Source organism: Aphelocoma coerulescens, chromosome 1A (assembly GCF_041296385.1).
Source record: "Aphelocoma coerulescens isolate FSJ_1873_10779 chromosome 1A, UR_Acoe_1.0, whole genome shotgun sequence".
NCBI lineage: Eukaryota > Metazoa > Chordata > Aves > Passeriformes > Corvidae > Aphelocoma > Aphelocoma coerulescens.
The window spans coordinates 57,379,058-57,394,981 of NC_091014.1; positions in this window are offsets into that span (position 1 = coordinate 57,379,058).

Here is a 15,924-nt window from a genome sequence, read left to right on the forward strand (position 1 = left end):
GTGATTATAAATACCGTCTTTCATCAGAACAGGCAAGGTTTTGTTAGAAATACCTATTTTTGTGTTGGACTAATTCATTGTAGATTCAGGCTAGAGGTTTTATAAAACTTTAAGCTACTACTGTTCCTGAGTGTCCCCCTCAAGGCACCCTGGGGAGGTTTGATTTTTAGAGAATGAGCGGTTCCTACAAGGACACAGCAAATGTAGGTGCTCCATCTGCCTTGCAGGTCTTGGTGGTTGCTTCTTTGACTGGTGCCTGTCAGCATTCAGGAAATTATGAATCCAGCTAGTTGTTAGCATAGGAAAGATCTCCATTAATCTGTTCTCTGTTGATATCTGGAGGCTTTGCTTGGATTTCATACTCCACCATAATGTAAGTCTACCACCAGGTTGGTAAGCAACCATGTTAAGCACCACCAAAACCAGCAAAGCACCACCACTTTTATTAAGAAGAGTTTTGCTACAACTGATTAATTCATTTTAAAGGGAGGGTAAGGAGAGGGCCCATGTGACATTTCAAATATAACTCTGTCAGGATTTCCTGTAGTTTAGTCTTTTTTATGAAATCTTCCCCCTTGTCTCTCTCATATGAGCCCTGATTCACTACATTACTCCTATAAATAACTTTCACATGTTTAAAGGTAGGCCTGCCTATTCCTTGCTGACTCAGGGCCATGGCTTTCTATCTGACAGTGAAATGCTACCCAGGAAAATCCCCAAAGGTCAGTTTTCAGTATTATTTTTTGATGTGAACTCAAAGAGGTTGGCAAAAATGCTTCAGTAGTGGTTTTCCTGAAAAAACGGAGCAATATTATATATCTGTCTTTCAGCAAATATGAAGCTTTGGTACAAACCACAGCTTGCCTGGCTATGTCCTGTTTTCTTCTTCTATTTCGAGTATTTATTTCTGCAGATAAATGGCTTGCAGTAGTCTGTCATACAAATGGTCATTAACAAATCAAAGCTGGGATTTTCAAAAACATTCAGCATAAGCCTAGCTCTACTCTTGTTTAAGTTACTGGCAAAACCCCTAGAGATATTATTTTTCGTTTTCTACAGAGAGCCCTTCATAAGCCTGTCCTATGCCCAGAAGAGTATTTCCCCATTTCTGGTAGGATCATTACAGGAGTTATTGCATAAGGAATTAACACTTTTGCAACATAATAATGATAACCCTGATCTTCTTTTACATAATTATGGATTCAGAAGGAATTAAATCAGCAAGCTTAGTGATAGAGAGGAAAACTGAAGAGGTTGTTCCAGGGTCACTGTCATATTTAATTTTGTAGCCCATAAAATCTTCTCTGCTGTAGTGGACAGGTCATCCTTGGCTACAAGTAAAATGGCTGGCTTCGTGTGCTGATTTTTCTTTCCCAAATGGCATAGGTAGGCTCCTTAGGCTGTGGCTTAAACTTCTTTAAAAACCCAACAAAAATAATAAAACTGACCTTTAACCTACTTGATTTCTTTTTAAGTGCCAGAGTAAAGTAAATAGTCTTTGAAGGAAAGAAGATGCAAAGTCAGGGCTCAAAGCAAATGGATATTGTAAGGAGTCTCTCCTCACCTCTTTCAGTACTGGGTTTCCCTGACACCCCGTGGGCATGCAGCACTTCCTAGCACAGGCACAAGCTGGGCACATCAGCAGCAGCCTCCACTGCAAGCCCACACCTTGCTCCAAAACTGCCATCACACTCAGGAAACCTCCAGGATCCCTGTTGTGTTGTCCCTCACAAATATCCTCTGCACCACACACACCTTGAGCTGAATGACTTCAGGGATCCTCCTGGTGTGTTGTGGTACCCCACTTCCGCCACTGTTTTGTGTTTTCCCCTTGGAGCATGGCCGGCCTGCTGCTCATTGCTACTCAAGGGCCAGGGTGCCTGGAGCATGTGTTTTCCTCCAGTTTGTTCAAGGTAATTTGATCTGTGGATTTGCACAAACAGCAGCAGAGACTGATTCTTAACTGGACATCCCACCCCATGGTTCGTTCTCACTGGCTCCCCTAAGCCAAGGCTAGTTCACACCTTCTGCTGTGTCTGGCAGTTTGCTTTAAAAGTAGATAACCAAACTGAGGAAGGAAGGAGCAGCTGGGGGAATTGGAGCAGTTGGTTTCAGTGCTGGGAATCCCCGTTAGGCTGAACAAAATCTCTCTTGTTTGCTGAGCAAGAAGGGAGAGTCACTTCAGGTGCCTCAGACCTGCACTAACCTGCGGAGCTCGCAGGCACTGCCCCGCCTGCTGCGGCAGATGGGGACGTCAGCTCGCCTGCATCCAGGTGGACTTCATTCAGTCGAGCGTCTGCTCCTGGCTGCTCACCCAGCTTTTTTCCTGTACATAAAAACAAGTAATGATACAGTATTACTTTTATTTTAAAAATATGAACTAAGGAATCAAACTGTAGGCTGCATGTCCCATGCTGTTCGATGGCTGCTGTTTGTGTGGGGCACACTGCAGGTTGCGAACTCCTTGTGGGAATACAACACGTACACAGCTATGCAATTTTTATGTGCATTTATACCACAGTCCTTAGCTGAGCACAACTCTGATCGCTGATGTCATCATTACTCATGTCAGACATCTCATGGTGGCTTTCAGGCCTTTTGTTTCACTTTTATGACTATGGGGAGCGGTACTGGGCAGATCTTGCAAAAGAAGTACCATTGTCAGCAAAAGAAATTAATATCAGCCAGGATTTTGGCTTCTGTCAGTAAGCAAAATCTGCAGTTCAGGACATTTTGAGCTATTGTAATAACAAAAGCAGCTCCCTCTCTTTTAATTTTCATTTGCTAGGACTTGGATCTTTCTCTCAGCTTTTCCACACTTGAATTCCGTATGAACTTACTGTGGGCTAAACCAGAGAAACTGGAGACCTACCTAATACAATCACTGTCTCAGTGATTTTGGGTACAGACACATTCTCATAGGAAAAGTTGGGAAAACACTATAAGACACTGCAAAAAAAAAGAGAAATTTTTTCCAGCTTCCCTTAAATTTATAAATTTGAATTTCAAAATATCAAAAACTTCAAGCAGCCACACTGATCAGTCATTCTGCAGATGTATTTAGAGGAGACTTGAGAATTTGTACATAAGAGGCCTGAAGAACAAAGAGGTCTGCCCTCAGGAAGGATATTAATATTGAAGGAGGCCTACACTTGAGCATGCTTCTATCTCTGCTTCAGGGGATTTTCTTCCAGCAGGGATTTTCCTGCTTCGGTTGCTAATTTCCCTGAAGACATTATGACAAGTAGGATGCCTCTTTACACTTTTTGTCATAGCTATGGTATTTGAGGGAGACGAAGTGAAAATCTACAAATCTGTGCACATACAACGAAGGAAGGAGCTTTTAGTATGTGCTTCAGGGCAAACAGAGGATTATCTTCTAATCTGCTCATTTTGCTAAACAGAAGTTGTACAGATTTACCAGATATTACTTGCATCTGTTTAAATTACAGCTTATCTTTTAAAAAATAACCAGCCTTGGTACAAGCATTCCAGTGGATGAAGAATCAATTGCATTCCTTGGGAAATTGTCTCAGTCATTTATTACTAATACATGAAGCTGAGATTTTCAGAGTCACCTTGAGAAGTGAGCAAACCAAAACCTGGTGGCAATTCATCTTTAAAATCTCCATATGGAGGAATTTCTTCAGCATTCTGATAGTGTTCCTCTGGAGCCTATCTGAAATTAAAGTGCTATTAAGTCCCTGAAGTCTTTTGATCTCAAGGAGAAATTTAAAAATGGTTCGAAAATACGAATACTCAATTCATGTTTTCTTTGTGCTCTTAATCCCTTGCCTCTTCCTTCCCAGACGACACAACACACACACACACACACACACATATATATATAATACATATAAATATTTAAAAATAATGTCTGAATGAGCAAACAGATACTGCCTGTGTCCAGAATCAGTGAGTACAAAACAATGCTCTGGTTAAGCTTCCATCCAGTCCTGTGGGATGCATATGATGGGAAATGCTTCCCAGTCATCTACATAGATCTGAAAAATGGGGTTTTGGCATCCTGTAGCAAATGCTCAGGGAGTGAGTGCTGGGACATTGGAACACTTGTTTCACTAGTGCCAAACAAACAAAAAAACCCCAAAACAGTCCTGGATAATATTTTCTAATTGTTTTGGGGGGGAAAAAAAAAAGTAATTTTTTTCCACATCAGCTAACACATTGTCAAGACAGGTAAATTAATTTTCCAGCAGTGTTCTACTGTTCCAAATCTACTCATAGAATGCGCACAAAATTCCTAATTAATCTCTTACAGCAATTAGTTTTGAAAGTACTCTACAGGGTTGAATTCTGTGAATAGTAACTGATATAAAAATTCAAAGGAAAACCTAAATTATTTGACAGTGAAGCTAAGCCTGTGTTACAAAAAGCAAAAAAAATTGACCTAGACAAGAAACCATCCCTGATCTGCTGTCTGATTTTCTGATGCCTCTTCCTACTGGTATCAGTGATAGCGTGTGAAAAGTAACCACAAAATATGTAGCTTCATCATACCAAAAAGACACGTAAGTAGGAGAAGGGGACTGGATTTCAAGAAAGCAAGCTGGATTTATGGAGGAAGATTAAAAAAGCTAATTATGTTTAACTTGGCTGACAGACAGCTAAAAAAGGGGATATGATAACTGCCTACAAATATTTGAAAGATGCATAATACACCAAGGAAAGAGGGAAATGGTTTGAGACAAAGTCTGGTAAAGCAAAATTTAGGCTGGGTAGAATGCTAACAATGAGACCTGTCAGACTGCACAAAAATTTCCCGAGGGAATTAGTCAACACCTCATTAAAAAAATACCTTGGACAACATGCACTGAGGGGGATTGCAGGGAATAATCCAGTGAGAAAGTCAAGGACCAGGGACCTTCACAGACCACATTCTGCTCCATTATTGCTGCTGTTGTCAGTAGCATATGATTTTAAAGGTTTTCCCAACAAATTTTTTGAGGCACGAGACTTTTATTTCCTCTCTGAAAAACAGTAGATGGAGGGAAATTCTCTCTGAGGGAAATTACTCTTTTTATGGAAAATCTGAAACATCAAGGGAAAGTCACTGGATTTGGAGCGGGAGCAGTAGAATACACCAAAATGGTGTTGTGCCAACCTTTCCTGTCCCCAGGAAAGTTCCAGTGCAGCTGACAGGAGTGCTCTCATTGAAGTGCCAGGGAATTGGAGACAATCTGGGTTTTGGATCATGTATGTAGCTCCTGTTCAACATAAACTCCATGGTGGACTTGCACTTGAGCAGCTATCCTGTGTCAAAAGCCAACCTGCCTTTCCTAAGTCAGCTAATTTGATTTTGTCAACCCAGCTCCAGAGCACATTATTTTTTGCAATCTAGACCTGCCTTCACTATTAGGGGTTGCATTTCTATGCCAGAAATACCAGCCTATATTTTTCCCCAGGACTGGCTCCCCTGCATGATCTACCACAACTGAGACTTAACATAGCTGGAGCGGAGCAACTGTGAATCTACTTAGCATCAGTCTTAGAAAGTCAGTGGAAACAGCTGATCCCTTAAAATGAGAAGGGAACCAGTGTTTCACTCCACATTTATGCCGATGTAACTCCTCTGCCTCATACTAGGATAAACTGAAGCTAGGCAGCAGTGAATCAGACCTAATATGTTTAGTACTTGTATGCTAAATTTATGAGGCATCCAGTGACATTTGCCTTATGTATAATGGTAGCACTCCCAGCAGGATGATCTAATCATTCATGAGGAATTATGGTACAATGCTGGAGTTTATTTAATGCTTTATGTTCACAACAACCTCCAGCATTGATTTTAATCTGGTTACTGCTCACATTGTGAAACAGATCTCCACGGAGCAGCAGCAGCAGCAGCAGCAGCAGCAGCAGCAGCAGTAGAGGAGATCAACCACATCCCGTGCAGCGTGGCATATATCAGCAGTACAAGGTTGCACTGTTTTTCTGACAGGCAGAGGAAGCAGAGTTGATTCACACACCAGAACAATTCCTCTCACCAAGACACTTAGGAATGCATCAAAGGAAACCGGTCTCTTTCTGCAGGCTTCCTCTGAGCAATGGGCTTACTGTAAATCAAAGACTAAAAAAATAGCACTTTTTAAAAATGGTGCCCTTGACAAATAGAGCAGGAAAACCTGTGAAAATTTGGATGCAGCAGAATGAATTTTCAAGGAGCGCATGCCAAGGTGTTAATTTTGCAGTACATATTTGGAGTGGTACATTTTTCTGCCTCTAACATTGTATTCCCTACAGGAGGGAAACTGAGGCCAAAAAAGGTTCACCACCTCCAGGAGACAGACTGTCCCTTAAAAAGAACCAAGAATAGAGAAAAAAAGGAGGAAAGAGAACTTTCATCCAACTTTGTTTCTCAATTTCTAAGGAAAAGGCTTCAAATAAGTGAATGAGCTTTTTATAACCAAAATCTTCTGGGGTGCATCCAGCTTGGTTCATGTTGCCTTCAAGTCATTTTAACAGCAAATATTTCCTGAGCAGGAAGGGCAAATTGTTCTGCTAGTGGAATTTAGTCACAAGGTTTTAGGGAAATAATATTAAAATTCACAGCTGCTGTGTCTGTGCCACAGAGAAGAAGCGAGGATGGCTGGTTTGTATCCTGTCCAGCCTTCAATCCAAGACTGGCAAGCTCATTTTGCTAATTTTCCCCTGGAGAGATCACTACTTTATCCCCTCAATGATTTCTTGAGCTACTTGCTTAAAAGATGTTTACATGGCATCTGTTTGTGTGATTGATTGTTTTTATGACCTGTTGCCTGGCAGCGGCTTAAATATTACATTGAAAAAAAACCATAAGAAATTCCTTCCTAGTAAGTTAAAGTTACATCAAGGAGGTTCTCACATTTGAGACTCCTCCTGCGACCACATGTGACAACGTGGTGAGCAACAGGACCCATCCAACTTGTTTGCCTTGGGCTGTCAGAGAAACAAATGACTGTGGACTTTTCCTAAAGAAGCTTATAGCATCCTTGCAAATGTCGTGGAGCAACAGCCAAGGCTCATGTGTTCTCCAGAAAAAAACACGTCGCCTGTTAGCACTACCGACACAGATCCTGCTTTCTGGCTTGGAGGAAAAGCAACCACACTGCACCTCCCACAGCTGTAGAAACAGTTGGCAGAGCATGACAGCCTCATGTGGATCCTCTTCCCAGCTGCCCCACATTTGCAGCACAGTGCTCCAGCTGCCCCCTCATGCTGCTTTGCTCAGTGAAATGACCCTCAGCATGCCACTTCTAGGCAGGTCTCTCTGTGTACCCTGGCCAAGGGCGCTTTGAGGTAGGGACATGAGCCCTCAGCCCAGCATGCAGTGGTAAGTACCCACCATGAACTCCCCTGAGCAAGAGTCCGAATTGCAGCTGTGTCCTGGGCTGTATCATGGGGAAATAGGGTCATCTGAGAGTGGGACGTAGAAGGCAGAGGATTTACTCATAGCAAGAAGCTCATGAAATTAGAGGGAGTCAATCTATGACTCTGCTGATTTCTGGGGTAACTCTAACACAGTTCATGGTACACAGCATTATTGGGTACCCCTGAGCTTCTCCCCTGGGAAGGCTTGGAAGGCTTGATCTCGCTATTGGCAGTGGCCATGGGACTGTGGGGAGGGATGTCCCTGCAAGCCTGGCAGCTATCACTCTGCAGATACTTTGCAGGGCATCGTTCCTGCGAGCCGGCACTGGCAGCACAAGCTGCTGAGGAGCAGCGCTATTATCGGGTAACATGTCTGGTTACTTTATAGACCCAGTTAACAAGAAGGGAGGTGGGGGAGAAATTCCTACATTGTGCAAAGGACTCTTTTCTCCCCGCCCCCCCCCCCCCCCCCCCCCCCCCGTTGTTTGGATCTTTGCCAATGTTTAAATTTAAGCAGATTTGCTATCCCAACATCTGCAGTTTGATTATTTGACTATTGCCTGGCTCTGGGTCAAACCACAGCAGAATACACTAGTCTGTGATTTACAGCCTGGGCTGTGATTATAATGGTTTTATTTTAGTTGGACCCCTATTTACAAGCTCATTTGTATTAGTGCACAGTGTTGTAATAACAATGGTAGAATTATTAGGTCTCGCAGAAACAATCGCACACAGTAAATGGCTGCAGCTCACAGGGCGCTGCTTAAGTGCTCCCGCAGCCCGGCGATGCCTGCAGCACAGAGGTTGCCATTTTAATAGCAAGGTGGGGAGGGGAGCGAGGAGAGGACCGGAGAGGGGGGAGGAGCCCAGGAGAAACGTGGTTGTTATTCCTTCTTTTCTAAGTATATAGAAAGGACGTATGTTTCCTGGATAAGCTACTGAAAACAAATGCTGAGAGGGGAAGGAGCTGGTGTTTCCCTCAGCAGGGTTAAATAAGGTACTCTGCCTCGGCGCCGATGCCCGACGGCTGCTCGGAGCCGCCCCGCGTGCCCTGAGGAGCCCCTCGGCGGCCTGCCGAAGGGAAGGCGGGGCAATGGGGAGGGCTCTGGATAGCACTGGGTGTCTGGGCTTGCCCTGGAGAGCTCATGGCCATCCGTGGTGGAAGTGCCTGAGGTGCAGAAGCTCAGCCCCAGGGGCCTTTCCTGGCAGCAGGTGGGTGGAAGGACGAGGTGAGGTCGGGGGGGTTTTGTGGCACCTCTGAGGGGCCTTGCTGAGGCCTCCCCACAAGCACCGGGCTGGCGTGAGACATTGTCAGGGTGTCCTGCCACCACACAGGGCTGAGGCACAGCTCCACAGGCATTTTTGGGACTTGCCTTGGGACCCTGTCTCAGGGACATCCTCCCTTGTGAATAGCAGGAAAGGATATTGAGGGTTTTACCTGGCACACCACAGGTGCTGACCCCACCAGACGCCAGCACAAGAGCTTGGCCACACATGGCTGGAGCCAACCACTGCTGCAGGCCTCATGTGTTCGACCTGCCAGTGTGAGGAGCACTGGTAGCTTCTGCTGAAGACTTGCGGGTGTCAGGCATTTCTAAAAATTAGGTCCTTTATGTGATTTGTGGTCCTGGGGGGTCAGTGGCAGGGTGGACAGGATGGAGGGGAAGCCAGGCTTCTGTCCCTGCCACTCTGCCGCTCTTCCTGAAGGGAACTGGGAAAGGACAGCTTACCCACTCTGTGGCAATCCTGTCTGAGGACTTCCATCTCCCGCCCCACCACTGGCTGAAAATTAAATACTAAAGGAGTGACAATTCTCTACCATCTTCAAAATCAAATACTAAAAATCAAAGGAAGACTAGGACCAAGAGTTATTATCATTCATTGTGAAGAAGGTAAGGCAAGGAAACAGCCCTGGTCCGACTCAGAGGGCTTAAGGCATTTCTCTGATTCGACTCCCTCAGCCGTCACCTGAGTCTGCACATAAAGAACAGCTGAGCTGAGTCATCCTCTCTCCTGACTATGAAAGGAGCATAGACCAAAAAAGCATTTCTTATGGGTGTTTCAGACAAATTACTCAAGATGCCTGAGATTAAATCAGATTTAAGATACCCTGTTTAAGATGATGGTTATAAAATTCTGTGTCCTTGAGATGTGTCCTGTGCTTAGCTACCCTTCCTCTTACAGGTGTTGTTTGGTATTGCTGACCAGCTCTGTTCAAGGGTAAAACCCCTCAAAGCTAAGAGAAAAAGTAGTATTTCTTTCTCTGTCTGTGTGCCTCTCTCTGTTTAAAAGCTGCTGGTTTCCTGGGTGTTTTGGTCTTTTAGAAAAGAACCTTCTGACTAGAATTCTGTATAGTGAGAGTTTTTAGGGGTTTCTGCAGTCCCTTTGTACTAATTGATTCCCCAGTGCATTAGCATTGCCAAAGCTAGATTAATCTTCTTTTCATTTTAGTGCTGAGATCAATGTCTCTGTCAACATAGTTTATTGAACCTGGTACAGTTTTACCACTTGCCTTTACCTCCTCTGAGATGGCTTTCTCTCTTCAGTATGTCCTGAGAAAAGATCCCACTTTAAAACTGTCTCTGGCCAAGCTGCCGAGCAGAATTGCTCTCCTGTGGGGCCCAATCCACTGCCAAAATTCCTCCTGCTTCATCACAGATGCAAAATTTCCCAGCAGCTGGCATGTTGTCCTGTAGCTTTAGGAATCAAGCTCAGTCTTTTTGTCAGGGAAAAATTAGGATGGACTCCTCTGCTAAAGGCAAGGACTAGCAGGAGATAGATTCACACACAGGCTGTGCAGCCTGGGCTCTTCTCGTGGACATAACACAACAGTTCTGCAGTACAAACTTGCTTTCTGATGGAGTCAAATATCTTCCCTGTATTTTTCAGGAGCCATTGAATAATCAGCCTGAGAAGTAATTCCTATATAATTACCCAGCCTTATAAAAGAGCCTGCAAAGAAGAGGGTTTATAGACAGTCTCGCCTGAGCTCATTTATATCATGCCCCAACAGTCTGGGAAAAGCAATCTTTCTGCTTGTTTTTGTGGATGGCACAGACAGCAAAGGGTCCAGCCCTGCCCTTGGCACTGTGCCTGCTGAAGCTGCTGCTAAATTGCCACCAGCTCCAGTGGCAGATGCACACAATCTCTTTCAGAGTGGGTTTGCGCTGTTTTCTCTTCTCTTGGCTTAAATAAGGATCAGTCCTTGCAAGCCTTCTGTGCATCAACTGCTTCCAGCAACCTCAAGGATGTATTTGAGAGGATGAAGATTATTTCCTCATATGTGGCTTGCAAGATTAGAGCTGAAGATGCACAAATCTTGCCTAAGAGGGCTGAAACAGAGCTTAGCTTACTCATCTGCTTCTGCCACATGCAGTGAACCTGACTTGTAGCTCTGCTCTGGCTTCAGCATGGTGCTAAATACTTTGCAGCACAGCACTTCCCAGAAATGCTGGGAACCCTACATCTGCAGGGAAAATCAAACAAACAGATTGGAGAAATTAATTGTAGAGTTCCCACACACTGCTCTGCATTTAAAATGAGTACAAATAGATCTGACAAGCTGGGCTACTTGAAAAAGAAGTGAGCAGTGCAAACCAGAGAAAAATCCGTTTGCATTCATGATATTTTAATCACTTACACTTTCATTAAACAAAATACTTAAGTAGATCTTATGCTTCAATGAAGTTGAAGGGACTTGAGTATATGCTTTAAATTCTGTAAGTGCTTAAAAGTGCTGCCAAGCAAGGATGCAGGTCCTCAAAGTGCTTGGGCTGAGAGTATACTTAAGTGTTCTGCTGAATCAGATCCATGGTGTCACAGAGACTCAAAGTGAGCTCAGAGGTTTCAGCTGAGATGAAGGATAAAGCCAAACAGTATAACAGGAAACTCTCAGGATTTTCCAGAGTCAAGTGCATAATTAGATTAAATGCACAATCCCATTTTGGGATTATGAGTGGGTTTGGGGTTTTTTAGACCATTAAAAAGAGAAGGAGTCTTCCTTTGCAGACATAGACAAAATCTACCAGGTAACTTTTCCTATGCTTGCACTTTCCTAGTATGTGGCATTTCAAAATCAAACAAATGTCAGTGACACTGCAGTTTAGTTCTGAGTAATAAAAAACGCCCAGTTTGCAGAAACAATTTCTTCTCCTGTGTTCATCTAGACAGCATTAAATTATTTCCCAAGTTTTCCCTGGGAAACTAAGTGGATTGCAATGGTATTGCAAGTAGAACATAACACTGCCATAGCAATTACATCTGAGCTTTGCTAACTGTACATTTCAGCAAACAGTTCTTAATTATATACTTTATGGTGCACATAAGTATATTTATTTTAATATAAATATTTAATTTAAAGATTTTAAATGTTTCTTCTACCTCTGATCTGTGTTAGCAGATCTTCTGCCTGCAGAAATGCATTAAGCAAAGCAGATTGAACAGTTTTGTCCCACTGCTTCATGTCTTCATTCCCCTTAAAATTCTGTCCTATTACTTGGCCACAGCCCGACCATGCCCTTCAGCACTACTGAATTTCAAAGAGGTGATAACTGCTTTGAAATTGATGGAAAGAGCCATAAAGGAGACTAAAGACATAAAAAAGTCTTGTTACCTTCATGCTGACTTTGTCTGCAACTGCTATGTGATTCCTTTCCATTGTTTGAATGTATTCAGTCAAACCAGAACAAGTCCTGAAACTGTACACTCTGTTGAGCATAACTTAATTGGTTTTATCAAAGACAATGCACCTCTAAGGAGCACTAGACAATCTCTTGCACTTATCTACACTAATCTTATGCTTCATTCGTCCTGTTTGCTGGTGTTCTGTAACCTCCCCAGTCCAGGGCCAGGGCCCTTGGGGCAGGAATGTCTGCCAGACCCTGTTAGCTGGGCTCAGGTAGTCCCAAATATGGGTGACCTGCCAGGAGTTGAGCTTGAATGACCCAGGTTGACAACTTGCAGAGACACTGGGGTGTCTGCACTATGCGCTTCAGGTAGCAGCTTTTCCCTTTTCTGGGATATCTCAGCAGTCCCCCATCACCTTCCTCCCTCCCAAGAGCTGGCTGGGGAACAGAACTTGATATGCCCTGATGCCTGGAGTTGGGATCACAGACCAGACTTGACTGGCCAGGGCCTTAGCAAAAATGAAAGCAACCCTAAATTGTAAAAGCAGCTTCATTTCCAAGATGTTGTTGGCTTCCTTTGCCTTTCACACTCCCTGTATATCTGACTTTAAAGTGGGTTAGCACTATGGCTTAGCATCCAGAAGTTATGAAGATATGTGAGGGTTTGATTCCCTGTGGGCTCCCCTTCCTCTGCTGTGGCTCCTCCAGGATGTCAGAGCAGCTCTGTGCGATGTAGCCCAGACTCAGGATGAGCCCCCTTTATCCAGCACATGCAATCTGTGCCGAGGGCCCTCCTTGGGGATTGCAGGCAGCTGCTCTGTCCCAGCTCCTGTCTCCTCACCTCACTCTGCACACAGTTGTGTAGATCCCACACGTCCTTTTTCTCAGGCTTCAGCTCCACAGTGCAGTAGCCAGATGCAGGGAAAGCCATAAGTTGCTATTTTCTGCTGTCGGCAAATTACTGCACATACGAATCCAAAGGAGGTGTGGAGGCAAGCACAAAACGTTGTTTGCATGGTGCTTGGTTGGTGCTGGCTGCTGCTCCCATGGGGACAAAACCTGGGCATTGACTTCCCATATACATCTTTAAAGGCTGACTATAATTACTTTTTAAAAATACCATTATGTCAAAATGCATAATATCCTGCCATGTCAGCTTTAAAATCTACTGAATGCAGGACCAGCCAAGATCTAGACCTCCTGTGAGTGATAGGGACCTCAGTAACAAGGAAATTAGCAGCTGGAGGATAAAGATGCCAAGGACAAATGAACCAAATAGACCTTTCAAAAGCACTTGAGAAAATATCGTTGCGATTGCTCAATTAAATTTGGATATTGTTTAAAATGAATGGGTGGAGGCAGCAACAGGCAAGGAACAGCTGTGCCTGTTGAATCCCATCCCTTTGTTTGAGCAACAGCACAAGTCCCCACACACATGGGATCATTTTATTATCTTTGCCACCACCCCACATAGACTTATCTTTATTTATAGGATCTCTAACAGCATCTCAGGTTGTAACCTTGATTTATAATACTGGAAATGCTGGCGCCCCATTCCATTTGCATGGAAGTGTGGTAGGTGGATTGCATAGCTGAACTGTAATGTTGCTGTGAAGAATAGCAGATGTTTAGCTGTTTTCATTTCCACTCCTCAGTGGACAATCAACAAGGTCTGATAACTTCTCTTGATTGCTGTGGGGTGGCCCAGAAATCTAAGTGGGGGGTCTGGCCAGAGAATAGCACACTACTGGATCAGCAGAATACCTCCATCAGCATTTACATAGTCAATGACAATAGATAGCTCAGAACTGGGGCACTGTTTAAAGCTTTTCTTGTACTTCTGATTGCCCTCGGTCTATTGCCAAACTTTTTTTGGGTTGTTTTGCATATGTGATACTGTCCTCTTTTGAGACTTCCCACAGGAGGTCAGGCACCTTTCTTATCTCTTTTCAGGAACTGAAAGTACACAGTACAGGCGGATAAGAAACATTTTCCCCCTAGTAAATATTTTCACTAAAACAGAAACACCTTTATATAACTGAATTTCCTGTAAACTCTTGATCAGAAACCTCCTGCTTTTCAGAGGAAAACAAACAGGCAAGCAAAATCCTCAACCCCCCCTTGTGTTCAGCAAGTTCCTCCAGGTAGGAATCTAGCCATCTCTGCAAAAACTGTGTTGTGTAACACCAAGGAAATGCAAGAAACCAACAAGCACCCTCGTTCATCCCTCAGCCAAGCTTTCTTCCCACTCTTTTCCACTTGATTTAAACTAATACCTGTCTAGTGACTGCAGGGGAGCTGCTCTCTGGGGAAGTCATAGACTGCATGATGCAGGGTCTGTGTCACCCAAGGAATGTCACTATTTGCACCTGTACAAATCAGCTTAGCTTCTCTCATTGCTCTTGATTGATCGCATGCATTGGAGCCTCACTGAATCGTAAACCAGTTGAGTCAAGCCAGTATCAAAGATGAATGAGCGTAGATTGATCTAAAATTACCCAAGAAGTGTGGCTACTTGAAAGGGTGTTAACTTCACCAATGTCAAGGGAGTTACTCTTGTTTTATGCCACTATAAACAAGAGCAGAGCTAAGCCATGAGTCATCACTCAGTTCTCTTTTGCTGCTTCTATTTTCAGAGCAGATCTACTGGCTTTGCTGCTAGATGAGCTTGCAGAGATGCTTTTTGGAGTTTCTTGCTGGTTAAGCAGGGGTAAACTTTGTTCTCTGTGGGAGAGCAGAGAGAATCAGGATGATATGACCTGGGAAAGGCTGAAACCCAAAGCCTCACATGGTATTTTTAGTAGTATTATAAAATACAGGTGCCCCAAAGCCTAGGTTTTACCTCAGCTGGTAACAAGCATTTGAGGGCAGTCATTCTGTGGCCATACTGTGTTCCCAAAAAAGAGTGCTTGTCTGAGCAATTAAAATAGAGGTGCCGGTAAAAAATGTTTATGATATTACTTGGACCTGGACAAAGATGCCTGAGGGGACTAGGTGCTTTGAACCCCTGAAATATCTTTGCATTGTCATATAATCAGAAGGTCTTTTTTGTAGGGACAGCTATTTTTAAACTCGTTCTTCTGACACAGGCATGCACAGGCAGGATGCATCCGTTTTCTAAGGCAGGCGATGTAGCAATCTGTCAGCTGAGAAACATCTGAAAAAGGGTGGTTTTCCTCCAAAGGAAAATGGCTAAAGAAAGCATGTGGCTTTCAGAGGAGGAATACTTTATTATTCTTATTAAAGAATCCAGTCTCCAAAACATTTTTGGTCTGACATTTAGCATTTGAACTATACAATGTGGTCCAGCATTGTAGCTATTAAAATCACTTGTTTGCACCTACCAGCCAGCAAGTAATTCTGTGGCCAAGGTGCTGTGTTCTTATCTTCCTTTTCCACCCAAGCTGTCCTTAGCTGTCTGGTCTTGGCTTCCATAAACCACTCATTGCTTTCACCAGGCCTGAAAACAAGATGCGGTAGGAGCCATCGCAAATTAACAGATCCTGTTTGCAGGGATGGATACCGTGACCACAGGAGCTAAAGAGAGTCATGTCTTCCATGCTCACATTGCTTTTGGGTACAGTTTGTCCTGAAGAATGCCATGCTGGCAAAGATCTGCAAGCTAGGATGAAACTCTCCCCTGTGCGGGCAGCCAGAATGGGATACGTGCTTTACCACAGTCTCCTTTGAGCTTTATTTTGACAATGCAGTAATGTACAGCCATTCTGTTGGTCCTCTGAAAATGAGTGAATTCCAGTCTCAGAACTTAACTGGTGTCATATTGTTATGAATCACCACTTAAATATTTTCAGTGCTCCTTGGAAGAAATAGAAAACTCAAGCAAAAGCAGAAGAGCTAAATAGGAATTTAATCCTTACATCAAGAGCCATAAAATTACTCTAGTTAGAGCCCTGTAAGTCTTGATATAGAA